The sequence below is a fragment of the Miscanthus floridulus genome, chromosome 8 (genome assembly GCF_019320115.1).
Source record: "Miscanthus floridulus cultivar M001 chromosome 8, ASM1932011v1, whole genome shotgun sequence".
Classification (NCBI taxonomy): Eukaryota; Viridiplantae; Streptophyta; class Magnoliopsida; order Poales; family Poaceae; genus Miscanthus; species Miscanthus floridulus.
This window is the reverse complement of record NC_089587.1, coordinates 175,228,148-175,255,333: the sequence shown is the minus strand read 5'-3', so window position 1 is coordinate 175,255,333 and position 27,186 is coordinate 175,228,148. Positions and strand designations below refer to the sequence as shown.

At 54.4% G+C, this 27,186-nt stretch overlaps 1 pseudogene; it reads left to right on the top strand.

Moving 5' to 3' along the window:
* LOC136477570 (uncharacterized) overlaps positions 1-19,632 on the top strand; it is a 32,404-nt pseudogene extending 12,772 nt beyond the window's left edge.
* Positions 19,633-27,186: the final 7,554 nt, after the last annotated feature.

Sequence of the window (27,186 nt, the reverse complement as noted above, 5' to 3'; positions counted from 1 at the left end):
CTTCAAATGAGTGGTTTAATCTTATTGCAGGAAGATAAATAAATGTTACAACATACACAAACTGAGTAATTTTGAATTCCAGTTAAGTAATTAGTCCAGGCCTTGGAAAACGTATTTATAAAAGCTAGGCACCTCTTAGATGCAAATACTTCATAATGCTAGCAGTTAAGACCTGGTGCTGGACAGCTAACAGGTTAGCGAAAAGGGGTTTGCCCCATCCTGCTTCAGGCCCTCTTTGCGACCAGGCAGAAGAAACTATTCAACATACCCTTGTTAGTTGTATGTTTGTGCTTCTCAGCCGGGAGTGACCCATTTCTCTAACTAGTGGTGCAAAACAATCAAGGGGTTTGATAAAAAGATGAGAAAGGGGCTGAATTCTTTGATTATCCTGGTTGCTTGGGAAATCTGGAAGCATCGCAATGTATGTGTGTTTGAAGGAGCTTCTCCTAATGTCCAAGAGGTTTTACATGCAGTGACAATCGAAGGTTTTTTATGGTGTATGGCTGGAGCCTCTGCTCTTCAAGAACTGCTCCTTCTGTCGCTAATCACATAGCCATGAGCTTCTGTGTGTTTCCTTGGCCCTGGTCATGTAGTCCTTGTTCACGGTAATTCTTGTACTGTTGGTGTTTGTGGTGTCTGGGAGCCTCTCTCCCCTGTACTAGGAGTGGACTCTTGTCCCTCTTTCTCTTGCGTTGTTCAAGAGAAAAAAATAGTCCAGGCCTAATAGTTGTTTTTTTTAAATTGGCCTAATAGTTGTGTCGGTGTTTCGGACCGGGGGGTCCTCAACCAACTAGTGAATTTGAACTACGTGCTCCCGATTTCGGATGGTGATGCAAAGAGACACAAGGTTTATACTGGTTCAGGCAATCGATGCCCTACGTCCAGTCTGAGAGATCGATCTTGTATTCCTTGCACCGAAGTGCTCGTAGTAGGGGGTTACAAGCTAGGGGAGAGAGGGAGCTAGTCCCAGGTCTCGGCAAGGTGTCGTGTGGGCCGTCTGAGACGTTGCTCTCAGGCGGTTGTGGTGTGTGCGTGTGTTACAATCTGTTCCCCTCTGTCCCTTCCCCGTGAGTCCCCCTTTCTAAGTGGCCCAAGTCCTCTCCTTTTATAGTTGAAGGAAGGACATGGACAGTATATGTGTTTACTATGCGATGTCGTGCCAATAGGGGCGGCATGTCCGAGCCCTATGGCCTGTTCCTGTGGCGGCGTGGTCGTTGGAGTGGTCCGTCCTTGGAGCACTGGGGCGGCGTGCGAGTCCCATCCGATCCTGTGCGTCGTGAGAGCCCTGGGACCGTCTCGAAGTGGGTGCGGCGGTGGACGTGCAAACCGCTGTGGACGGACTGTACGCGAGGCCGAGGCTTGGCCGGTGCCGAGGCTGCACCGCAATGGGGGGTCTCGGCGGGCACGATCCCCAAGATAGCCGAGACCTTGGTGCATAGTGCCGAGGCCCCGAGTGGGCGGCTGATCTGGTGCGTCGGCTTGGAGGCGGTGATGTACCGGGACAGGTTGTCCATGTCGCGTTGTTTTCAAGGCGGGGATCGCGGGGCACAGTGTAGTGTGGGCGCTGATCGTGGGCACAGCGTCAGAACACAGTGGCCGGTAATCACCACCGTGCCCTGTCCTAGCCAGTATGGCGTTGATGCGACCTCAGGTCCCGTCAGCCATTCTGTGGCGTCGAGCCATCGTCCGGCTAAGATCGCGGGAGTGGTTGAAGTATTAATGAGACATGACGTGCTGTCGGGAGGGTCAGCCGAGGCTGGGGGGCGACGGGTCGCGGATGAACCGGCCTCGAGCGACACGGAGAATGAGGCCTCGCGCGAGATGGAGATCGGGCTCCTTGCTGAGGCCTTCCGCGAGAGGCCTCGCGCGACACGGAAAATGCACCTCCTGCCGAGGCCTTCCGTGGGGAGCCTCGCACCAGACGGAGATCGTGTCCCCTGCCGAGGCCTCCCGTGGAGAGCCTCGCGCAAGGCAGAGATTACGTCAGGACGCCAAGACCTCCTGCGCGAGGCTCGAGGCGAGGAGGAGGGCTTGGTGGGCCCGGTCGCGGTGGGTGAGGGGCCCACGGCTTACCTTCTAGCTTTGTTTTTTGATGGGACTTAAGCGACCCCTTTGATGTTCGCTCGGGGTACCCCGTTCTAAGGTACCCGACAGTAGCCCCCGAGCCTCTGGGGGAGTGCGTGCACTCTCCCTGAGGGTTTGCCGAGGCTTGGTTCGTACCCGCTCCCGTAGGAATTGGGTTTTTGTTTCTCGAGGTTCCGTTGGGTGCGCGCGAGCGCACCTGCCGGGTATAGCCCCTGAGGCCCTGGGGGAGTGGAGTTACTCCTCCAGGGGCTTTTTATTTTTGTGTTTGAACGAGTAGTTCTTATCGCATTTGCCGAGCCCGTAAGCGTAAGTTTGGGTTGTGGGGGTCTCGGCGAGGCTGCAGAAAAAGCCCTCTAGCCTCCGCATGGAGCGAGAGGTTCGTCAGGGGTCCCCCTGACTTTGGGTACGACCCTCATGCATCCTTTCGCTCGGAAGGAGGGGTGGAATGTGCCAGGCTACCCTCGATGGGCACGAGCGTGGACACTTCTGGTGAGCTGTTATCGGGTGAGTCCGAGTGGAGGCCCGTACCCCGTTCGCTAGGGGACGGCTAGCGGTCCAGAGACGCACTCCAAGAGTACCAGAGGGTTTCTCTAGTGGGTGCCGAGGCCGTTCGCTGGGCCTCGGTGGCTCGGTGCCTCCCTACGGTGGGATCCCATTCGGATACTTCCCTGTCGGTCTCGGACACAACTTAGGACGCCCCGAGCGACTGTTCGCTCGGGCCTGGGCCATTCGTAGGCTCGCCCCAAAGTCGTCCCTGACTCTGTTGCCCTGGGGCGGCTGTCGAAACCTCTTGGAGGCCCAGCCTTCGAACCCCTAGACCGTAACGAGCTCGGTGCCCTTTATCGTGTTTTGTAATTAAACCTCTAGCATGGGCTGGGACCGTTTGTCTTGGTCTTGGGTGCAAGAAGAGCCCCCGAGCCTCCGCCTGGAGCAAGAGGGCGGTAGGGGGTCCCCTGACTTTTTCATCCGACCCTCACATATCCTTTTCGTTCGGACGGAGGGTTTGTTCACCGAGCCCATTCTGGTTTCGGCGAGGTTGCAGGAAGAGCCCCTAGCCTCTGCGCGGAGCGAGAGGGCCGTCGGGAGTTCCCCTGGCTTTTTATACGCCCCTCGCGCTTGAGAGTTTGTTTGCCGAGGCCCCTTTTGGGCGCGAGCCTGGGTTGTGGGGTCTCGGCGTATTTGCAGGAAGAGCTCCCTAGCCTCTGCACAGGGTGAGAGGGCCGTCAGGAGCTCCCCTGTCTTTTTGTACGACCCTCACGCTTCCTTTTCGCTCGGAAGGAGGGTTTGTTTTGCCGAGCCCCTTTGAGTGCGAGCCGGGGTCGCTGGGTCTCGGCAAGGTTGCAGGAAGAGCCCCTTAGCCTCTGCATAGAGCGAGAAGGCCGTCGGGGGTTCCCCTGACTTTTTGTGCGACCCTCACGCTTCCTTTTCGCTCGGAAGGAGGGGTAGAATGTGCCTCGCTACGCTCGGTGGGCACGAGCGATGGCACTTCCGGTGAGCTGTTATCGGGTAGTCCGAGTGGAGGCCCGAACCCCGTTCGCTAGGGGACGGCTAGCGGTCCAAAGACACACTCCAAGAGTACCAGAGGATGTCTCTAGTGGGTGCCGAGGCCGTTCGCTGGGCCTCGGTGGCTCGGTGCCTCCCTACGGTGGGATCCCATTCGGAGACTTTCCTGCCGGTCTCAGACACGACTTTGGGCGTCACAAGCGTTTCGCTTGCTTGGGCCTCGGCCTCGTATAGGCTCACCCGCGATCGTCCCTGACTCTGTTATCCTAGGGCAGCTGTCGAAACCCTTTTGGGGCCCAGCCTTCGAACCCCTGGACCGTAATAGGTTCAGAGCCCGGTTCCTTCATACGAAAGGAATAGGCCGCGGGGAATATCTTCCCTATTGGCTCGGCAACGGGTGGCGCGCCTTTTGAGGCGGTTTCATGGGGAGGCGAAATGACGCCTGCTGCCGTAGTGGCCAAGCGTGACATGGTGGATGGGACGTAACTGTCCTCGCATTTAATGCGGGAGACGTGGGCGCGTGGGCCAGCGAAATCAGCTCGTGGTTAACCGCGCTGGATCGGGGGAAAACCTCCCCGATTTCGTCGCCCGTTCGTTTCGCCTTCTCCCTGCATAAATACCCGAAGAGTCTCGCCCCTCCTTGTCTTACCTTACCTGCATTAGCACCGCCTCTGTCGAGCCATCGCTAGAGCAGCGAGTGCTAGGAAGAAGAGGAGAGAGGAGCGAGCCTAGGGAGAAAGCGAGAAAAAAGCGAGAGCGTGGGAGAGAGAAAAAACTCACTGTCGCACTCGATTCCTCCATCGCACCCATGGCCGGCGACATCGTTGTTGTCGAGGCGGACCCCTGGGATCCGTCGGATGTCACCGAGGAGATGCTTCAGTCGCTTGTCGACGGTGGACTCCTCCGCCCGGTGATAGACCCCACTATGCCGGAGTGGATTGCTCCGTATGGCGAGCCGGAGCCGAGGCCTCGCGACGGCTATGTCGTGAGCTTCGTCTCCTTCCACGAGCGCGGCCTCGGCATCCCGGTGGACCGGTTCATGCGGGCGCTCCCGCACTACTACGGCGTGGAGCTCCATAACTTTAATCCCAACTCCATCGCTCAGGTGGCTATCTTTGTTGCCGTCTATGAGGGGTATTTGGGGATTGCTCCCCATTGGGAGTTGTGGCTCCACCTATTCCGGGCGGGGCATACTACCAAGCCGATGGGCACGTCGGGTAAGAGGAAGGCGACAAGGGCTGGCGGCTGCACTCTCCAGGTGCACCAGGACCGCCTGTACCTCTACATCCCGGCCCAACTCGCGTCCTCCAATCGCCGGTGGTACACGAGTTGGTTCTACCTCCGCAACGACGACGGAGGACTTCCCCCTTACACTGGGCGGATTGTGGAGAGTTGCCCGGAGAGATGGAAGTACAGCATCCCGAAGGACGACCAGCCCAAGCTGCAGCCACTTCTGGAGGGGCTGGCGAGGCTGCGGGGCCACGGTCTCACCGTGGCTGTGGTCGTGGCCGCCTTCCACCGCCGGAGGGTGCTGCTGCTGATGGCTCGGCGCCGACGGCTATTCGAGATGAAGCCGGGTGAGCCCATCGAGGGCACCCGGATGTCCTCCTCTGCCCTTTCCGATGAGGAAATTCTTCGTCAGGTGGGGGAGACGGTAGAGGCGAAGCTGCGGGGCGGCAACTTGACCCCTATTGCGATGCGGCCGTCGCGGGGGTTCCTTTCGCTGGTAAGTCGTGTGCCATTGTAGCCTCCGAGCCTCCTCAATCTCCCCTTACCCCTTGTCTCCTTATGCGCGTCCATCGTTCCTGCAGGGGATGAGGGACGTGCGCTCCTCTCCTCCGCCCGTTCCCGAGAACGCGAGGTGGCGGGCGATCAACCGCGCGCACGCCGACGCGCAGAAAAAACGGAAAGACGCCAAGGCGGCGAAACGCACGAAGCAACTCCTCGCACGTGAGGAGCTAGATAAGCGCCGCCGTCAACAAAGGAAGGAGGGTCTCCCGCTGGAGGAATCCCCGTCGACGTCGCTATCGATGGAGGCCTCGGACGGGGATGATGGGGGCGAGGCGGGGCGAGGTCCCCTGGACCACCTTCCTGACGTAGTGGAGGTGGTGCCTGGGGCATTGGCCAGCAGCCCGGCACTCCCGAGAGGAGGAGGAGAAGCGGACCCGGGGCCGGCGGTTGCCCGCTCCGGGGCCAAGGCCGACACGCCCGAGGCGCAGGCGTTGGGCAAACGCGTCGTCAGCCCGGTGGGCTCGGCGGCCGTGGTGGGGCGAGTGGCGGTGGAGACGACGCCACCGCCCCCGCAGAGGACTGAAGGGGCGCCGAGGTCCATTGAGGACCGATCGGCGCCGATGGATACGGAGGCGACGCCTCTGCCGCCGCCTCCGCCGTTGCGGACGAGGTTCGCCGTGGCGAAACGGTTGCCGCCCCATTCAAGGTTAGTGTATTTTTGGCAGGGTCATGGTGCATTCCGTTTGCTTTTTTGGTCTCGCGCTGACCCTATAGGTTATTTTCCCTTAGTCGGAAGCGGCCTGCGGACGAGCTCCCCTTGGCGCCCCTTAAGGCGCTTAAGGCGAGCCCCGGCTCCTCCGCCCACTGGGTGGCGGAGGCACAAGCCGCTATCCAACGCGGCACGGCGTCGGCGAGGGTCAACCCAAAGGGGCCGGCCGCCCAAGGAGGGGTTGCCGAGGCGGCCCCTACACAGACGAGGGAGGGAGCGCTTCTGCCTTGTGGGGGCGAGGCTCACGAGTCGGATGGGGCCAGCGTGCCCTTGGTTGCCGAGGCTCCCGGGGTCTCCGAGGCTGAGGCGACGGAGGCCACGGCGCCCACGACCGCCAAGACCGCAGTGGTCGCGGTCGGTGTCTCTGCGTCTGCCGAGGCCACGATGGTGGAGGCCGAAGCCCCCGAGACTGTAATTGCAGAGGCCGGAGCCCCCCGAGGTCACCAAGGCCGTCGTGATGGCGGCGAGGCTGTCTGTCCAGGAGGCGGAGATGCAGGCGGCGGAGGCCTTGGTGGCGCCCTTGGTTTAGGGCCCGCCGTTGTTGCGAGAGAGCGCCCGGGAGACGAAGGTCTATCTGATCTCCTCCGACGATACTTCCCGGGCGCGGGAGGTGGTCGACGCCGAGGAGACCGATGCCATGGAGCAGCCGGCGCCGCTTTTGGACGAGGGAAACTCGGCCCTCGTGCGGGTGCGACCCAAGCCTCGCGGGTGGGATCACCCGCGGGTACTGTGGCGGAGCCGGGACGACCCTGAGGGGGAGCCTCTGTTCGCCCTCGAGGACGCAGCTGAGGGCGGGCGCTGGAGCACCTTCGAGCAATACCGCCAGCTGGTGGAGCGGTCGCTACGGACGGCGCTGTCCGTGGTGGTCGATGAACTGCCCAGAGTTGCCCAGGTTCGTGTTTTCCTTTCTCGCGCGACGTTTCCTTTCCTGGTTTTGTTGCAACCAATGACCCTCGTCCTGCTTCCCCAGGAGCTCGAGACCCGGTCGCTTGGGAAGTCGGTCTTTCTCCGGTGGGAGAGGGGCGTCTGGGACCAGCTTCAGCGGCAGAAGGGCCTTCTTGCCGGTGCCAACGAGCTCCTGTCAGCGCGGAGCGTGGAGGTAGAGGACCTCCGCCTTCGTTGTGCCGACGCGAAGGCCGAGACGGCCACGGCCCAGACGCAGCTCGCCCCTCTGGCGGCGCGGGTGAAGGAGTTGGAGGAGGAGCTCACCCGCGCGGTCAGAGACCGGGATGCCTTTAGGGGCCGAGCCGTTGAAGCTACGGCCTCGGCCGCAGATCCCGCGGGGCAGCTGGGGGCGGAACAGAGGGCGCACCAGCTGACGAAAGGCGCTCTGAACAAGGCCCTTGCTGCGGTTGAGGCCTCGCAAATCGAGGCAGTGGTTTGGAAGGGGACGGTCGAGGGTGAGTTTCAGTCCCCTTGTTTTGTTTCCTTTTTCTTATGTTCACTCCCTAATTCCCTTGCGTGACGCAGAGCTGGGAAGTAAAGCTTCCAGGGCGGCCGAGGTTTCTCGGGTTGAGGCCCAGCGGTTGAAGGAGAAGGTCGAGGCCTCCCGGGCCGAGGCCCTGCGCTAGAAGGAGAAAGCCGAGACCTGTCAGGTCGAGACCCGACGCTAGGAGCAGAAGGCCAAGGGTGAGTTCCATGGGCTTCCGTCCCTAACTTAGGTTGTTTTTTCCCTCGCTCGGCCTCATTCCATTTTCCTTGGTGCAGAGTCAGAGGCGGAGATCACTCGGGCCGCCGAGGCTTCCAGTGCGGTGCAGACGGTGCTCGAGACCGAGATCGGGGAGCACGAGGCGCTGAAACGTGCTGCCCTTTCCGCCTGCGAGGCCTTAGAGGTTGAGGGGGTTCAGTCAGGCAGCTCCCTGGGGAGCCGTCTGATCGTGCTAAGCAACCAGATGCGCGAGCGGCTCCGAGGAGCGCTGCACATGGGTGTCAAGCGCGCGCTGGCCGTCATCTCTTCTCACTATGTCGGCGTCGACCTCCCAGCCATTAGCGATGGGTATGTCCTGCCTGATGATGACAAGGAGGCGGACGCGGTGGTCACGAAGCTGATGGAGGCGGCGGAAGGCCCTGGCACGGCGCTGGCGACGCTCTTCGAAGAGGAGGTGGTTCGTCCCCTACCACCCGCCGGTGTTGAAGGCCCTGAGCCTTGATCTGGGCCCCAGGGGCTTATGTAAAAATAGAGCATGAGTTATTTTTGTATCATAACGTTTGTGGCCGTCGAGGCCTCTATTTCTGAAGTATTTGTGTTTCTCAGTTGTTTTTCTTATGTTTCCGAGCCTCTGCCCTCTGTTGCTTCTGATCAGATTTCGTTTGCAAAACACCCCCTTGGGGCCTAAGCCATCCCTTGAGCGAGAGGTAGTGAGGGAGTGCCGTAGCCCGGAGGCATAGGCCGTCTCGCGACTCTACCGGCCTCTTGCTTAGGAAACAGACCTAGGTCCGAGGAGTTTTTACAACTAATTTGTCAGAGCCTGCTAGAGTCTTGGCGTAGGAATTTTTGCGAAAAACAACTAAAGAATGGTGCGTGTGTTTCTTAGTTGTTTTTCTTATGTTTCCGAGCCTTTGCCCTCTGTTGCCCCTGATTGGATTTCGTTTGCAAAACACCCCCTTGGGGCCTAAGCCGTCCCTTGAGCGAGAGGTAGTGAGGGAGTGCCGTAGCCCGGAGGCATAGGCCGTCTTGCGACTCTACCGGCCTCTTGCTTAGGAAATAGACCTTGGTCCGAGGAGTTTTTACAACTGATTCGTCAGAGCCTGCTAGAGTCTTGGCATAGGAATTTTTGCGAAAACAACTGAAGAATGGTGCGTGGGACCTAGGGGGAAGTCCCCCATCTAGCCCTCGAGGGAGGCTCGGTTCTGCCGAGGCAGAGCCGAGTCTCCCTTGTCGTGTTACTGTACTGCCGAGACCTACGATGGGCTCGGGGGGGTTTCTCGAAACATTAGACCAACTAAAGAACGCTTTTTAATTGTATTTCGAGAAACAACATATACAATGCTTGGAAATTTAGGGATAAAAGCGACGTAGCTGTTCTATGTTCCAAGTGTTGGTGAAGACTTCGCCCTTCTCGTTGGCCAGCTTGTAGGTCCCGGGCTTCAGTACTTGGGCGATGATGTACGGTCCTTCCCATGGCGGGGTCAGCTTGTGGCGACCCTTGTTGCTCTGTGCCAGCCTCAACACCAGGTCGCCTACCTTCAAGTCTCGACCTCGGACGCGTCGGGCTTGATAGCACCGTAGGCTCTGCTGGTATTTGGCCGAGTGTAGTAGCGCGACGTCTCGGGCTTCCTCCAGTTGATCAAGGGCGTCCTCTCGGGTGGTGCGGTTACTTTGTTCGTTATATGCTTGTAGCCTCGGGCATTGCATGGACCAGCATTGCCGCAGCTGCGACGTTCTGGCTAGCGCGATTGAAGACTGGGGGTTGCTCACTCCCTTCGTCATCATGGATGCGGTGATGCACATCGCGGGCCCTCCGTCGGGCTCCCCCGCCTTCGCCGCGACCTCGCTGTTCCTGTTCGAGAGTGTCTCGAAGCTGCTACAGCAGGAGTTGGTCTTGTTCGACCTTGGCCTAGAGCTCACGGAGTTGTTCCAGGTCTTGGCGTTGAGGTCGTGCAAGGGCGGGGGTCTCGTTTCGTGCGGCCGGCAGGACAATGCGCGGAGGTGTGGCAGCGCCTGTACCTGGGCGAAGCGGGGAACGTCTACCTGCCCCCTCGTCCTCTTCACCCGCCCTAGGCATCCCGAGCCCGACGTGAAAACACTCGCGAGTGGGGTCGTAGGTGCCTTCGTCGTCGGAGTCGGAGTAGCCGAAGCAGTAGTCGCTTGCGGCCAAGAACTGGCGCAAAGCCCCAGGGTCGTGGAGTCCGGAGAACTCCACTCCGGGCCATGCCTCATCCTCATCCGAGGAGTCGGCGTGGGTGCTTAGGTCGAGAGCGAAGCGCTGGCAGCGTTCTGAGGGATCCTCATGAGCGGCAGTGTAAGCGTAGGCGTAAGAGGTGACAGCATTTCTCAACCCAAAGGGGTATGGGGATGGTGCCGTCGCCAGGCTCTGCTCCGCCGGGATCGGCTCCTCAGGGAGTGGTGGAGCGGATCTTGGCGACTGGGCATCACCGCGTGCCACCGGCGATTTCCCTTTGTCCAAGCTCAGGCTAGACAGGTCCCCAGCCAGGGACCCCGTGCCAACAGCTGGCCGTAGGATATCGGTGGGGAGTGGCGTGCCGCCCTAGATTCACGTAGCGTCGGGGTGGTCTTGCTCGCGTCGTGCCTGGCGAGCGCGGTGAGAGCGGCCACCCGGGCGCCGCCTGCGCCTGGGCTGCCGATGCGTGACTTTATCGTCGGTTGGTGGGGCTCGAGGAGTGAGGAGTACCATGTCGTACTCTTGCCCTAGAGACATGAACTCTAGACTCCCAAACCACACCACCGTGCCGAGACGCAATGGTTGTACGGGGTCTGTCATCCGGAACCTGCTGGGATGACGAAACTGACACGCAGAGGCCCCTACCTGGCGCGCCAACTGTCGGTGTTTCGGACCGGGGGTCCTCAACCAACTAGTGAATTTGAACTGCGTGCTCCCGATTCCGGATGGTGATGCAAAGAGACACAAGGTTTATACTGGTTCAGGCAATCGATGCCCTACGTCCAGTCTGAGAGATCGATCTTGTATTCCTTACACCGAAGTGCTCGTAGTAGGGGGTTACAAGCTAGGGGAGAGAGGGAGCTAGTCCCAGGTCTCGGCAAGGTGTCGTGTGGGCCGTCTGAGACGTTGCTCTCAGGCGGTTGTGGTGTGTGCGTGTGTTACAATCTGTTCCCCTCCGTCCCTTCCCCGTGAGTCCCCCTTTCTAAGTGGCCCAAGTCCTCTCCTTTTATAGTTGAAGGGAGGACATGGACAGTACATGTGTTTACTATGCAACGTCGTGCCAACAGGGGCGGCATGTCCGAGCCCTGTGGCCTGTTCCTGTGGCGGCGTGGTCGTCGGAGTGGTCCGTCCTTGGAGCACTGGGGCGGCGTGCGAGTCCCATCCGATCCTGTGCGTCGTGAGAGCCCTGGGACCGTCTCGAAGTGGGTGCGGCGGTGGACGTGCAAACCGTTGTGGACGGACTGTACGCGAGGCCGAGGCTTGGCCGGTGCCGAGGCTGCACCGTAATGGGGGGTCTCGGCGGGCACGATCCCCAAGATAGCCGAGACCTTGGTGCACAGTGCCGAGGCCCCGAGTGGGCGGCTGATCTGGTGCGTCGGCTTGGAGGCGGTGATGTACCGGGACAGGTTGTCCATGTCGCGTTGTTTTCGAGGCGGGGATCGCGGGGCACAGTGCAGTGTGGGCGCTGATCGTGGGCATAGCGTCAGAACACAGTGGCCGGTAATCCCCACCGTGCCCTGTCCCAGCCGGTATGGCGTTGATGCGACCTCAGGTCCCGTCGGCCATTCTGTGACGTCGAGCCATCGTCCGGCTGAGATCGCGGGAGTGGTTGAAGTATTAATGAGACATGACGTGCTGTCGGGAGGGTCGGCTGAGGCTGGGGGCGACGGGTCGCGGACGAACCGGCCTCGAGCGACACGGAGAATGAGGCCTCGCGCGAGACGGAGATCGGGCTCCTTGCCGAGGCCTTCCGCGAGAGGCCTCGCGCGACACGGAAAATGCACCTCCTGCCGAGGCCTTCCGTGGGGAGCCTCGCACGAGACGGAGATCGTGTCCCCTGCCGAGGCCTCCCGTGGAGAGCCTCGCGCGAGGCGGAGATTGCGTCAGGACGCCAAGACCTCCTGCGCGAGGCTCGAGGCGAGGAGGAGGGCTTGGTGGGCCCGGTCGCGGTGGGTGAGGGGCCCATGGCTTACCTTCTAGCTTTGTTTTTTGATGGGACTTAAGCGACCCCTTTGATGTTCGCTCGGGGTACCCCGTTCTAAGGTACCCGACAAGTTGGATTTGATTTGGGTTACAACATACACAAACTGAGTAAAATTGAATTCCAGTTAAGTAATTAGTCCAGGCCTCATATTTGGATTTGATTTGGGCTTATCTTCATGTTATCAATATTTTATGCAAAATTGTAAGTCAGATATCACACGATTAGATGTGAATATATGATTAGTTATCATGGTCCAATGACCCTAGAATTTCTATTTAAGTTTTACTCTTTTGAAGTATCTATGTGCATGCATAGGTGCTGCACAAGCATTAATTAAACGGTCGAGAAATAATAGGTAGGACATTATTCTCTTTTTCGTGCTCTGATTGGCTTGTTTTTGCTCGAAAAGAGAAATTGCCAATTTGGTATGGATGTCAACTACACGTCAGTCGATTAGGCTCGGCGTGTTAACCTGGTAATTAAATTACTTCTGAATAAAAATTAAGATGATCCATGATCACTAATCAGAATATTCCGAATTTGAACAATGCTCGTCCAAAAACTGTTAGCTTGATAGCGACCCCTTATACTCAAACTATCAACCACTATTTAGTTAAATTGCTTCACATTTCACATGTACATCCCTTAGGTTTCACGAGAACAGTGTAATTTTGCAACCTATAACATGATTCTCACCATTATATCTCAGGTTAGCAGTATCAACCATCAATTCCAACAATACAATAGTTTCTAGAGGATGCACTGATATGCATCACTAAGCTGGATCGGAAGAAACTGTGCTTGGTCGGTGCAGGCAGGACTGATACAGGTGTTCATGCATGGGGTCAGGTTTAATAAACATACTACATAACTGTAAACTGAAGCTTAAATTGATATCTATCATCTGGTTTGCGTATCCTGCACTGTTAAATGTCAATGTTATGTTTTATATGAAATGCTGGGGGATCACTTATCATATTTGTTGTTTTCAGGTGGCACATTTTACTACACCCTTCAGTTACCGTTGCCTCAATAGTATTCATTCTGCAATGAATGGACTCCTTCCTCCTGAGATTCGAGACAGGGAAATTAGTGCAGCACGTCCTGAATTCCATGCTTTCTCATCCACAAAGAGCAAAGTCTATCACTACAAGATCTATAATGAAGCAATCATGAATCCCTTCCATAATCGCTATGCTTATCATAGTGCTTATAAACTTAATCCCCATGCCATGCAGGAGGCTGCAAATTATTTTGTTGGAACCCATGACTTCACATCCTTTGCTAATGCTGCACATAATGATCGTGAGCGCAGACCCACAAAGAAGATAACACGTTTTGATGTTACTGAAATGGTAATTGATTTCCAAACCAAAATAATGTTTTTGGTACTTCTGTTTTTAGTGTGCTGTTCAGTATTGGTTTTATCTTTACATATTGGTGGGCTTCCAGTTGGTGTTGGTTGACATGTTCTTTTTTGTTTGGATACTCTACAGGGTGCTGTCCTACAGCTCGAGGTTGAAGGCACCGGTTTTCTGTACAGACAAGTGAGAAACATGGTAAGTTTAACGTTGTGTCACGTGTGTAAATGCCTATTTCAAATTTAGCTTCTTTCCGGTTTACATATTTATACCTTATTATCATTTTTGCGAGTCCTCCATTGTCCTAAATCATAATGTGTGCTCCAACATTTATTTATCTTAGATGCATGGGAAAAACAATATTGAACCCATTTATAGCAACCTTGCTTATATTTTTATTTTCCCTACACGTAATAGTTGAAATTTGAAATCAATTATGAAATCGCCTTCATACTTCTGCATCAGTGTAGTCATAATGTAAGTGGAAAACTAGTTATATCTCTGTCTTCAATGTTGGTCAATAAGCCTTTAGCCTTTTATAGTAATGAAAATTGGCACCCCATTATTACTTTGAAACTCTACTAGGAAAGAAACGCCTAGAATTAAGGCCTAGATTGGCCATGCAACACTCCCCCGTCACACCTATTTTTTAGGCCTGGATCAGCCATGCAGCACCTCAGCCACGCCCTTCAATCAGAAGCTGTCCTTGCGTGGACTGGCCATGCAGCCTTACTCAGCCGCGCCCTCCTTCACACGGTCCCCGCGGCCCATGACATACTCCATACGCATCTAACACTTATCGCGAGTCCAGCCAGCCTAGCCCTGCAGGCCTGCTTGGGCGACAACCCACCATCTTTGCCGAACCGACCGACATGCTGTCGTCACGCTCTAGGGACCACTGCATCAACCTGGTTCCGCACCTCTGCCACGCCCTTCAATCAAAAGATGTCCTTGTGTGGACTGGCCATGCAACCTTCCTCATCCGCGCCCTCCTTCACGCGGCCCCCTCGGTCCATGACATACACCTCTAACACTTATCATGAGTCCCGCCAGCCTAGCCCTCCAGGTCTGCTCGGGCAACGACCTTATGACGACCCTGCTCGACGAGTTCGCCACCATGTTTGCCGAACCGACCGGCATGCCACCGCCACGCTCCAAGACCAGTACATTAACCTGGTTCTGGGGTCAGCGCCGGTGGCTATGCGCTCCTATCGCTACCCCGCCGCCCACAAAGACGAGCTATGCTCCACCATGTTGTCCCAAGGGCTGATCCGGCGCAGCACTTCGGCGTTTTCCTCGCCGGTCTTACTGGTCAAGAAGGCCGACGGCATGTGGCGTTTCTGCATCGACTACTGCGCTCTCAATGCCATCACCGTCAAGGACACGTTTCCCATCCCGGTGGTCGACGAACTTGTCGACGCCCGTTTCTTCACCAAGCTGGACCTCCGCTCTGGCTACCACTAGGTCCGCATGAACACCACCGATGTGGCCAAGATGGCGTTCCGAATGCATGACGATCTGTACGAGCTCCTTGTCATGCCGTTCGGGTTGTGCAACGCCCTGGACACCTTCCAGGCGCTGCACAACCCGAACGGCATGACCATGAACTCAGAGGCCGTCATGTGTTCGGAATGCCGTCTTGGCTACATCGGCGGTGTTCATGCGGACCTGGTCGTAGCCGGAGCAGAGGTCTAGTTTGGTGAAGAAACGGGGCACTGTACAGCTCGTCGAGAAGTTCATCAACCACCGGGATGGGAAACACGTCTGTCGACAGAATATCGTCGGCAGTCCTCCGAGAGATATCCCACGAAGGTAGATTTATCGTAGAGGTGAGCGAGATCAGGAGCGAGATGGTAATACAAGCACCAAGACACAAGATTTAGACAGGTTCGGCCGTCAGTATGACGTAATACCTACATCTTGTGTTCTGATGTATTGCATTGAGATGTATCGATCGTGTCCACTAGGGGACCCCTGCCTCTCCTTATATACTCTGGAGGGGTAGGGTTACAAGGAAAGTAGCTTATTTGGTACTATACAATATCTTGCGGTGCACGCCGAGCAGCGCCGTGCACGCCTTGATCTTGTGGGCTGGGCCACCTCTGATGGTGCAGCCCATGTCTTGTCTTGTGGATACTGGAGGCCGTACCCCCACAGCTAGTCCCCGAGCCTAACAGTAGGTGACGTAGTCACGTGGTGCCAGAGTCAGAAAGTAGAAGACCAGCCGAGCAGGCAGCCAGTTCCCGGGCGTAGCCTCGAGATGAGAAAAGCGCACATTCACCGCAAGGTGAAGTGTGTCCACTTAGTCCCCGAGCCTGCTGGAAGATGAAGAATAAATCTTGTAGCAGGGTCAAAGAAAAAGAAGTCTGAAAGCTTGCCGACGTCGTCTAACATGCGCATATCAAGACCCCAGACGTGCTGCCCAAGATCAGGACCGTGATCCGAACAGCATGGAGCAGCTTGATAGCACAGCGACGAGACGTAGCAAGATCCGAGCAGAAGGGAGTCCCCGGCGTAGCTGGCGATGTCCGAGCACCGAAGAGCGAGGAGTCACTGGCGTCGCTGGCGATGTCCGAACACCGAGGAGCGAGGAGTCCCCGGCGTCGCTGGCGATGTCCGAGCACCGACGAGCGAGGAGTCCCCAGCGTCGCTGGCGATGTCCGAGCACCGACGAGCGAGGAGTTCCCGGCGTCGTTGGCGATGTCCGAGCACCGACGAGCGAGGAGTCCCCGGCGTCGCAGGCGATGTCCGAGCGCCGAAGAGCGAGGAGTCCCCGACGTCGCTGGCGATGTCCGAGCACCGACGAGCGAGGAGTCCCTGGCGTCGCTGGCGATGTCCGAGCACCGAAGAGCGAGGAATCGCCGGCGTCACTGGCGATGTCCGAGCACCGAGGAGCGAGGAGTCCCTGGCGTCGCTGGCGATGTTCGAGCACCAAGGAGTCCCCGGCGTCGCTGGCGATGTTCGAGCACCGAAAGTGAGGAGTCCCCGGCGTCGCTGGCGATGTCCGAGCACCGAAGAGCGAGGAGTCACCGGCGTCGCTGGCGATGTCCGAGCACCGAGGAACGAGGAGTCCCCGGCGTCGCTGGCGATGTCCGAGCACCGAGGAGCGAGGAGTCCCCGGTGTCGCTGGCGATGTCCGAGCACCGAGGAGCGAGGAGTCCTTGGCGTCGCTGATGATGTCCGAGCACCGAGGAGCGAGGAGTCCCCGGCGTCGCTGGTGATGTCCGAGCACCGATGGAGTCCCCGGCATAGCTGGCGACGTCCGTGCGGTGAAGTGTGCCCACTTAGTGCTCGAGCACGAAGAATCCAAGCGCCGAGGAGTAACCGGCGTAGCTGGCGATGAAGCACGAGTGACGAACAATCTGGTCAACTGGTCGGCGATGAAGTGGGCATTAAGTAGAAGCGACCGGCGAACAGTCCGATCAACTGGTCAGCGGCGGAGTCCATGAACCAAGCGGTCCGACCAGTTGATCGGTGGAGAAGTCCGAGCACCAGGTGGTCTGATCACCTAGACGATAATCCTGCAATACAAATATATAGAACGGGTAGTACATGATGTAAAAATATATGAGCTCCGGAGAAAAATCAGCAATGACGATGAAATAGCGTATGTAGCTCGGCGATCAGTTGGCGTGGAGATATATAAATCGTCCGAACAGTTAGTGTGTAGCTGAGTCTCCAGCCCTAGCTAGCCTGTTAACTATAACGCGGAGCGCGGAGCTCGTACACGTGTAGGAGGAACAGGCGTCGCTAAGGAGACGCTGCCGACCACCCATAACGCAGAGCGCGGAGCCCGTAGCACGTGTAGGGAGGAGCCGGAGATAGGGCCGTCTCTGGAGGCGTCCGAGCATCAACATGACTGTTCGGGGGTTCAAAAAATCGTTTGAAGAGCAAACATGGAGAAAACAGCTCGGAGAAATATTATGGCGATATACAGAGATTGGAGAATATTTAGAAGAATATTAAAGCGTGACTTAGCTTTAGACGGAGCGTCTGGTCGGCGGCGTATGGCGTTATCTGGTCAGCGTTGACGACGAGCATCTAGCGAGCGATGAGTTGTTGGTGAAGACGACCTCGGAGGTGGTTCCGAGATCGGATCTGCTGTCACGGGGGCTGGTGTAGCCAGCGATGAATCGTCGTCGTGGACCGACATGGATCTCCACGAGATTGACGATGAGAACACGTTGTTGATTTGAGGTCCATCTGGCTCGCCATGGGATCAAGCGCACACCCCTACCTGGCGCGCCAACTGTCGACAGAATATCGTCGGCAGTCCTCCGAGGGGTATCCCACGAAGGTAGATTTGTCGTAGAGGTGAGCAAGATGGTAATACAAGCACCAAGACACAAGATTTAGACAGGTTCGGCTGTCAGTATGACGTAATACCTACATCCCGTGTTCTGATGTATTGCATTGAGATGTATCGATCGTGTCCACTAGGGGACCCCTGCCTCTCCTTATATACTCTGGAGGGGTAGGGTTACAAGGAAAATAGCCTATTTAGTACTATACAATATCTTGCGGTGCACGCCGAGCAGCGCCGTGCACGCCTTGATCTTATGGGCTGGGCCACCTCTGATGATGCGGCCCATGTCTTGTCTTGTGGATACCGGGGGCCGTACCCCCACAACGTCCTTGACGGTGATGGCATTGAGGGCGCGGTAGTTGATGCAGAAACGCCATGTGCCGTTGGCCTTCTTGACCGGCGAGGAAAACGCCAAAGTGCTGCGCCGGATCAGCCCTTGGGACAACATGGTGGAGCATTGGCGCTCCAGCTCGTTTTTGTGGGAGGCGGGGTAGCGACAGGGGTGCACAGCCACCGGCGCTGACCCCGAAACCAGGTTGATGTAGTGGTCCCTGGAACATGGTGGTGGCATGCCGGTCGGTTCGGCAAAGATGGTGGGGAACTCATCGAGCAGGGCCATCATAAGGTCGTCGCCCAAGCAGGCCTGCAGGGTTGGGCTGGCCAGACTCGTGATACCCCTCTAGCAGACTTTGTGATCCCGACGCCATAAGGACATGGTGAGGGCGCCGAAATCCCACAAGGTCAGGCCTAGGGACGCCAGCCACTGCGTGTCGAGCACAACGTCGTAGCCCACCAGGGGAAGCACGAAGAAATCTGTTGTGAAGTCTTCGTCGCCAATGGTGAAGGGCGTGTCGTGGTACATGCTCGGGCACGGCACACCGTTGGCCACCGTGACCAGCATCTTGCCCCGGGGATGGAGTTGGAGAGTGGTGTGGCCTGCAGCTTCCTCGTAGATGAAGTTGTGAGAAGAGCCCAAGTCAAGGAGCGCGAGGAGAGAGGCGCCCCCAGCTGCAATTGCACCTGCATCGTCTCGTTAGTGCGGACCCCCCGCGATGGTGTGCAAGGAGATTTGGGGTCGTGTTCCTCGGACTCTGCCTGTTTGATGTCGTCCTCATCATCTGCGGCGGCCAAGTTGAGGAGGAAGATGCGCGGGTCGAGGAGGATTGCAGATTGAGAGGGAGATGGGGGCCGGCCGGGGGCGTTGCCCACAAACGAGCAAGAGAGAAAGCTTTTCCTTCTAATTCTTGCTTGATTCTGGTCATCCTTATTAAGGGAAATAAATAGGCTCTTGGCCTCTAAACTTAGGAAAGAAACGCTTAAGGCCTAGATTGGTCATGCAACACTCCCAGCCGCGTCCCTCCACCACACGCGGTCACACCTATTTTTAGGCCTGGATCGGTCATACAGCACCTCAGCCGCGCCCTTCAATCAGACACGGTCCTTGCGTAGATTGGCCATGCAGCCTTCCTCAGCCGTGCCCTCCTTCAGACGCTGTCCTCACGGCGCATGACATACGTCTCTAACAATTCAAATGTAGCCTGAACTTAGCAAATTCTAGTTACTCCACCAGTGAGTATAATGGGCATCAACAGTACTGGACGACATGATAGAATAAAAATGTGTGCAATTTTTTTTTAAAAAAAGTTTGAGGGCTTCTACATCTGTTAAATTGTTTATTTGCACCAAATGCAATATTTGGTGCATTCAGCGTTTCTATTTAGAAACAAATCATCTCTACGAGAAGCTCTAAAACATTTTATTTTATTTTTTACTTTGTACACCCATAGATGTATTGTATGATGCAGGTTGCTTTGCTGCTTCAAGTCGGAAAAGAAGCACTGCCTCCTGATATCGTTCCAGCGAATCCAGCGATCATTGCGGTCAGGGACCGCAAAGAACTGGCGAAGGTGGCCCTGTCAGCACCACCACATGGATTGTGTCTCATGTCGGTTAACTATGACGAGGAAATCCTGAAGCCTCCTGAAGGTTCCCCTCCAATTTCCTTTGGCAGAACTCACCATCTTAGTAAATGCAAACTACCGTTTTATTAGTTTGTTACAGATAAATTGTCTTCCAGAAATGTATCGTTTTTTAGTTTCCCTTGCCTCCTAGAATTTTCGTGCTTCACAACTGTCAATACTCAATCGTAGTTTTTACGAACGGACTGAAGTACTTTTTTATACTCCTTCAAAGAATCTTAAGTTTCACGAGAATGTACAAAGATTTATAACATCAAATAAGTATACTAAAAATATAATTAATGAAGAATCTAATAAATACTTATTTGATATCGTAAATATTATTATTATTTTATTTTATTATATAAATTTGGTTAAACTTGGAATATTTTGACACTTCAAGAAAGTTTAAATAATCTATAATTTATGATGGAGTGAGTACTATACTACAACATGAAGTAATTGTTTATTCACCCGAACATGCTCCCTTTTAGAGCATCTCCTGCCGTACTACCTAACTCTCATTTTCATACTACCTATATTTTGCTCCTAACTCCAGCAATGCTACCTAAACTAATCTTAACAGAGAATTACATGTGGGGTCCCACGTGTCATCCTCTTGGTTGTTCTTCTTGCCGCAACAGGATGCGCGTTGGGGAGGAGGCCGCCGAGCCGAGCAGGCCGCGCGCTGGAGATGGGCGCGCCGGTCACCTGGGGAGGTCACGCCATCGGGGATGGTCCGGCAACGGGGAGAGCCGCCGCCGGGGAGATTTGCCGAGGAGAGCCGCCCACGGAGGAGATCGAGCTTGCGTCGCCGGTGGGGAGCAGAGCTGTCTAGGGGGTGGCGCCGGTCGGGAACAAGGTCCGTCGGGGTGCACCGGTGGGGAGCAGGGGCCGTGCGCGGACGTCGGTGGAGGCCGCCGTGCACCCGCGCTGTGGAAGAGAAGGTAGGCGTGGGAGAAGGCTCGCCGGAGATGGCAGGTGATGGCTGGGAGGTCCGGGGAAGGAGCAGTCAGCCAGGGGCGACTGGATCCGGCAATGGCTCCCTAGGGCGGATCGGAGACGTTTTTTTTTTCCTCCGCTGCCCAAATTTAGGATAGGTAGTGGGTTTAGGTACCTTGCTGGAGATGAACTAGCTGCTCTCTCGTGTGTTGTCATGGAAATTGGAAATATTGAACGCAATAATTGGTGCATGAAAGAACATGTATAGAGTGTTTGGTTTGAGTAACGAGGTAGTCTATATCATTTACTTGTTACTCATTTTTGTTTGTTTGTTTTGTTAATCCGTTAAATTCATCTAGGATGGTTTGATTTCTCAAATGAAACAACCCCAACAGTGTTTGAGAATAGTAGCAAAATGTTGTTCGTAATGGCTAAAATCAGTTATAGTGAAAGGTTTTATGTCTGAATGTTGTTCGTAAGCGTTACTAACTGTCTTAGACAGTTAACATAGCCGACATGTCCTTTGGCACGGAAAGTTCGAATAGTTGCCTTGTCTTTTTTTTTACAAGGCAACCTTTCACCGCACCATTTCACCTTATATATACTAGTCCATCACGCGCGCCTTTGCGCGCGTCGGCGATTAAACGGAAATCAAACCGTGCAGGTAACAGCGTTTATACTTTGAAATTGATGGGATGCTAAAATCTAGATTTTTCTGTCTTCCACAAATAAGGTAGGCTACAACTATACTAATCATCCCGAGACATGAACTTTCTCAAGGTGCCCTCAATGAAGCGGCACTAAGAGAGAAAACCAAAACTATATTAGATTAAAATACTACTTTTCCACACCATTAATATTTTGCAAACATACCTTCAATCACATTTAGCATAGTAAAGAAAGAACAAATGGAGGAACAATAAAAAATTAGCATACCTCCAAAGAAGAAGCATCCGTTAGCGTGTGATTTTCTATTGGGTCAACGCAGAAGCCGCCGCCATAATTGTAAAGGGCCAAGCCAGGCTAGCACCCTCCCCCATTGTACACTAGACTTCAAGATGCAGTTTGATTCTGAAGTGGCAAGACATGTCACCTCAGTTGTAAACAAACAGAATGACAAAATAAAAAGACACATGCACACACACACAAAGCAAAAAGACGAAAATCTGCACACGAACATCTGGGCTGATATTTTAGACCTTTGGCCACCGACGCAGCAAAATAAAAATAGTACATATGAGGATCTAAGAATTTCAAGATGGCATTTGACATAGGCATGTCATCTCTAAAACATTGCTGAAAGAAACGAATAGTTTTATACCTTAAAAAGTGAGGTCTAAAAAAATGGAAAACGTGAAGATCAAGAAGAGTTTGTAATCAATTGAAGCCTAGGAACTTTGGAGAAGTTCTTTAGAACTATATGCTGATTTTAAAGTTAGTAGTCGTATTGTATCTCATTGACTGTAAGTATGTGCCCTTTGTAATTTTCTCATTGACTGTAGCCATAAATAGTGATCTAGAATGAACACTTTTTTATCTGTGAAGAAAAATAGCTGCAAGCATTACCTATGGGGGTCACATCTCAGAACACCCGATTGCAAGGGTACGTTGCACATTAGGTATAGAAATTACAGAAGAAACTAATGAAATGGCAAGAGTAGAGCATGGAACTCATTAATCTGTTTGCATCGGGAATTTTAAAGACTGACAAAATAGATATAGCTTCAATTTTGAAGAGTAGACTATGTAGATATAGCACTAACTTTACGTGATCCTAGCTCTGAATTTCATCATTCACTATAACAGGAAAGGTAACATGTAAGACGTAAGTAATAATTCTTTACTGCTAACGAAATAGGCATGTGAGAACTAATTATACAGCAAAAATTAGACATAGCATGACCAGACACTCAAAGAGCTTCACATATAAGCAAAAAATGTCTAGGCTTTTGTGCTTGTCGATATAGAATGATTAATAGAACTAAATCGAGACATACAGAGGTTATAACCTTGAACCAGCAGTGGATGATTAGGCTGACAAAAGAAGAGTTCCTTTTTCCTGTTTGTAGAGCGTTTGACGGTAATGTGTAAATATATTTTTGTATATGCAGATAGAAAATGCTTCAGCAATTAAGCCCACATATCGGATGGGTTATAAGAGTATGTAAGGGCTGTAAGGCTTACCAATATTGATGGACAGACCTTTGTGGTACTTTATCTAGAAATATCTGAGAGAGAATGTAAGTAGCATTTGTTGGCCGACTATAGAATCCAAAAACATGAAAACAACTTTGCAACTGGGATCAACATGTTGTAAGCAACGCCAGCAAGAATCCATCAAATCCAATCAGCTGACTTAAATTAGAAAACATGAAAGATGACCACCAGGAATCCCTCACACCGTGTCAGATGACGTAATCAGAGGCATAAAAGTAAAAAACATAAGTAACGAATGCCAAATTTTCATAGCAGGCTAAAGTAGGAAAAATAGCAAATGGCAAATGGTCAGAACATGGGACCATTAATGACTGTGGAATGCACGAGATGAATTGGCAAATGGGTAGGACAGGAGATTATTAGCAAATAGGCTTAGAACATATAGAAAGTTGGCAGAGATTCTTAAAGGTCTCAGTAATGTCTCAATCATCATTTGTTCATGAACATGGAGCTTCAGGGCATGCTGACAGTTGGTGTCGGTGCAGAATGTGACCAACTAGTGAATATTTGTAGTTTTGTTCTATGTTGTGATCGGAGGTGGTCTAGCACTCAATGACACAGGATTTATACTGGTTCAGGCAACGTGCCCTACGTCCAGTCGGGGTCGGTCGGTGACTTTATTCCCGAGCCCAGGTGCTCAAAGTTTGCAGTGGGGTTATAAACGAGAAGGAGAAAGATGGGGTTTACAAGAGGTCCGGTCGGCTCCAACCAGAAGGGCCGAGAGTGACAGGAATTTCGCTATGAGCTAGGAGTTCAAGCGTGTGATTGCGGTCGGAACTTGGTGGTTCTATGGTTGTGAGCTATCGATCTAAGGAACTCTGGCCTACTAGAATCGGTCTTCGATCATTCGGTCCTCTCTGTTGGAGGGAGTCCATCCCCTTTTATAGATGAATGGGATGGCTTTACAGGTAAGAAGGAGAGGGTACGGATGTTTTTAAGCCTTGTTGCCCACGCTGATGAGGATCGGATAGTGGTAGGCCCCCACAACGCTGTTGATGTCACTGTAGAATGTTAGGTGCACGCGGGAGATGGCGCTGTCTTCTTCAGGAAGGGTTAACGTCAGTACCTGCAAAAAACTGTTTGATACCTAGAGGTATGTGAGGAGCCTCGCTATGTTCACCCGGTACGGTGAATCCTGGTGCCCATACCGCTATCGATGTCCAGGGACACGCGGGGGGTTTTACCATATGGGAGTTTTAGCGGCCCCTACAATATTATAGTGGGAGACATTGGCGCCTACAATACTGTTTATATCAGGGTAGCCGCAGAGTGCTGTTCCATGCAGGGTATGGTCCCTAGTATAGTGGTTTTGACTTGTGAGCCTTGCCTTGCCTTTCTCCGCACACCTTCTGGTTCCTTCTGAGCGAGCGTCCCTAGTCGGATGGCTCCAGTCAGCTCTGAGTGTGCCGGTCGGAGAAGAGCGGTGAGCATGGTTCCTTCAAGCCCCGGTCGGAGGGACACGGGGTCAGAGTCAGAAGTAGGGCTCGGGGCAGGCCTTCCGATCGGAGAGGCCGTCCGGAGGTGGCTGAAGCCTGAATTGAGTGCTCCGGTCGGAGAGGTGGGACGAAGTAGCTGATGAGCGGGCGTTGCTCTTCTTGGGCCTGGCCTTCCGGTCGGCTACTGGACCGTTCCTTTGCCCTGTTGTTTTTAGATTCTTGGGCCGAGCCTTGGCGTAGAAGCCGGTCCCTGAGGGACCCTGGGTTTATGAACCCGACAGGAGCCCCCAAGCCCCCGGGTGATTTGGGTAGAATCATCTAGGGGATTTTTGTCTTGTTGGTGGGTGCGCACGAGCGCACCCGCGGGTGTAGCCCCTGAGCCCCCGGGTGATTCGGGTAGAATCGTCTAGGGGTGTTTGTTTCAGCGTGCGTGTGTGCGTATTTTTTGTTTGAGACAGAATTTAACCAAGGCGTCGTTGTGCAGCCGAGGCATTTTTCAACTTCCTGATCCCGGCGTTGATGCGCGCCGTGGGTCGGGTGAGGGAGTTAGTTCGGTAGTCAGAGAGCTCACTAATCCTGGCGCTAGCGTGCGCCGTGGTTTTGAAATGCTTAGTTCAGGAGACGGATGTGACCGTGCCCGTGGGTCCTAGTGTCGTAGATCCCTGGCCTCGGCGTAGCCTGGACAGCCAAGGTAGTTAGTTTAGTTAGTTTTCATGTGAGTTCAGAGTCATGGTCCCTTGATTTTTGGAGCATACGCGAGTTCAGAGTCGCGGTCCCAAGCCATAGCCGGATGTCACAGATCTTGTCGATGTGAGTTTGGGGTCGCGGTCCCAGGATTTCTTTGGAGTGCAGTCGGAAATGAAGTCGTTACGCGAGTTTGGAGTCACGGTCCTAAGCCATAGCCGGATGTCGTAGATCCTGTCGATGTGAGTTCGGGGTCGCGGTCCCTAGATTTCTTTGTAGTGTAGTCAGAAATGAAGCCGTTATGTGAGTTTGGAGTCACGGTCCCAAGCCATAGCCGGATGTCGTAGATCCTATCGACACGAGTTTGGGGTTGTGGTCAATGGATTTCTTTGGAGTGTAGTCAGAAATGAAGCCGTTACGCGAGTTCGGAGTCACAGTCCCAAACCATAGCCGGATGTTGTAGATCCTATCGACGCGAGTTCAGGGTCGCGGTCCTTGGATTTCTTTGGAGTGCAGTCAGAAATGAAGCCGTTACGCGAGTTCAGAGTCATGGTCCCAAGGTTTTTGGCATTTGAGCGCCCGAGCCTTGTCGGGCCTTCGTGGGGGTCGGTGTGAGTTGTTTTTGCGTTACCCCATCCGGTTCCTCACAACCGGAGGGGCTGAGTTTCGTCGCCTGTCCTGATCGCTCGGGCTCGAAGACTAGCTCCTGAGCCCCCGAGCGATTCTGGGCCCAAATCGTCCGAGAGGCGCGTGCGTATGGAATGAAGTGCACATATGGATGTATGAAATGATTTATAAGGAAATAGAGGGGTTCGGTACTGCTAACCTTGATGGCTAACGCGATGGGGTTCGGAGGGCTTTAGTTGGAAATGTCCAACCAGAACCTTGATGACTTGAGTGACGGGGTTCAGAGAGCTTCAGTCGAAAACGTCCGACTGGGACCCATGTTCGTCATTCGTGACGGAGTCAGCATGGCCTACAGGGGGCACCCCTTCGCTTCCTTTCCTGTCATTCGGTGTCTATCCTTACCTGTCATTTGGGTTCTTCTAGGCCCAGCCTAGGGAAACGGGGAGCTGCCTGCGTGCGGTGGCTCTTCGGTTCCTGTGCCCGTCTTGTGGTAGTGGTTGATTATGCGGTAGTGGTGGGCCATGGCTAGGCCATGTCCCTTTTGAACAGGAGCCGTTCCATCGGGCTGAGCATGTCTCATCGGTCAGGGCATGTCCTATCTGCATTAAATGAAAAAGAGAGAAATTCTCGCCCTGTCGTTCCAGCTTCCCCGATCAGCGCATCCTTCTATAACCGCTGCTCCCTTTTCCTTAACTAGGAGAGGGGAGAGGGTTTTTGTTTTGTTCTTTTGCCTGTTCTTCATCTGCCGTCGCCTTCTCTCTTCCTTTTTGCTGTGAGTGTTCCTGAGAGCCGTGGAGGTTTCTAGGAAGGGGAGAGAGCGGGGGAGAAGAGAGGAAGTCACCGAAATGTCGGACTGGAGGTCGTCCACTGTGAGGTTGTCGATGCTGGAAGCTTTCGTCACGAAGGGGTTTCTGCCACCGCAGGAGGTGGCGCACTAGAGGGTCCCTGGGAAGGAGGAGTTTCTGCAACCTCGTCCGAACAAGGTGGTTTCTTTCCTTACCTTCCATGAGCGCGGATTAGGATACCCCACGCACTAGTTCCTGCGTGGGCTCCTCAACGAGTGGGGTCTAGAGTTGCAGCACCTCAATCCAACGGGGGTGCTGCACATCGCTGGTTTCATCACCGTCTGCGAGGCTTTTCTTAGGATGGAGCCACACGTGGATCTCTTCCGGCTCTTCTTCTCTGGGAGGGCTATGACGGTGGGGAATTCAGCTAAGACCGCACTAGTGGGAGGGTTCGCCCTGTAGAGGAAGCCGAACATGGGAGGTGTGTATCCCGCGTACTCCCCATGCGACTCCAACCAGGGATGGCATGGGGAGTGGTTTTACATCTAGAATCCGGTGGAGGCGCCATTTCCGGCGTTCACCGGTGGGAGGCCGGCGAAGTAGAAGAGTTGGTCGTGGGGTTGCGCCCGCATGGAGAGGCACAAGGTGGATGTCATCGGGGAGGAGCTACAGAAGCTCGTAAGGCTCGGCCTCGATGGGGTGCGGGTGTTCCACACCCTCTTCCTCTATCGGGTTGCGCCGTTGGCGGAGAGGATGCGGCCAATGTGGATGTTCGTGGCCGGTCGGACCCAGACCGTGTGTCGTCAGATGACCTGCCGGACGATGAGGTCTGGAGTCGCCTTGGCCAGGTGCTGCAGCTGAGGCCTAGGGATACGGTTGTAGGGAAACACATGCTGTTTAATGCCTCGGTCGTGTCTAACCTGGTATTATCCTTTATTTTGTTTGTGTTTCTTCCT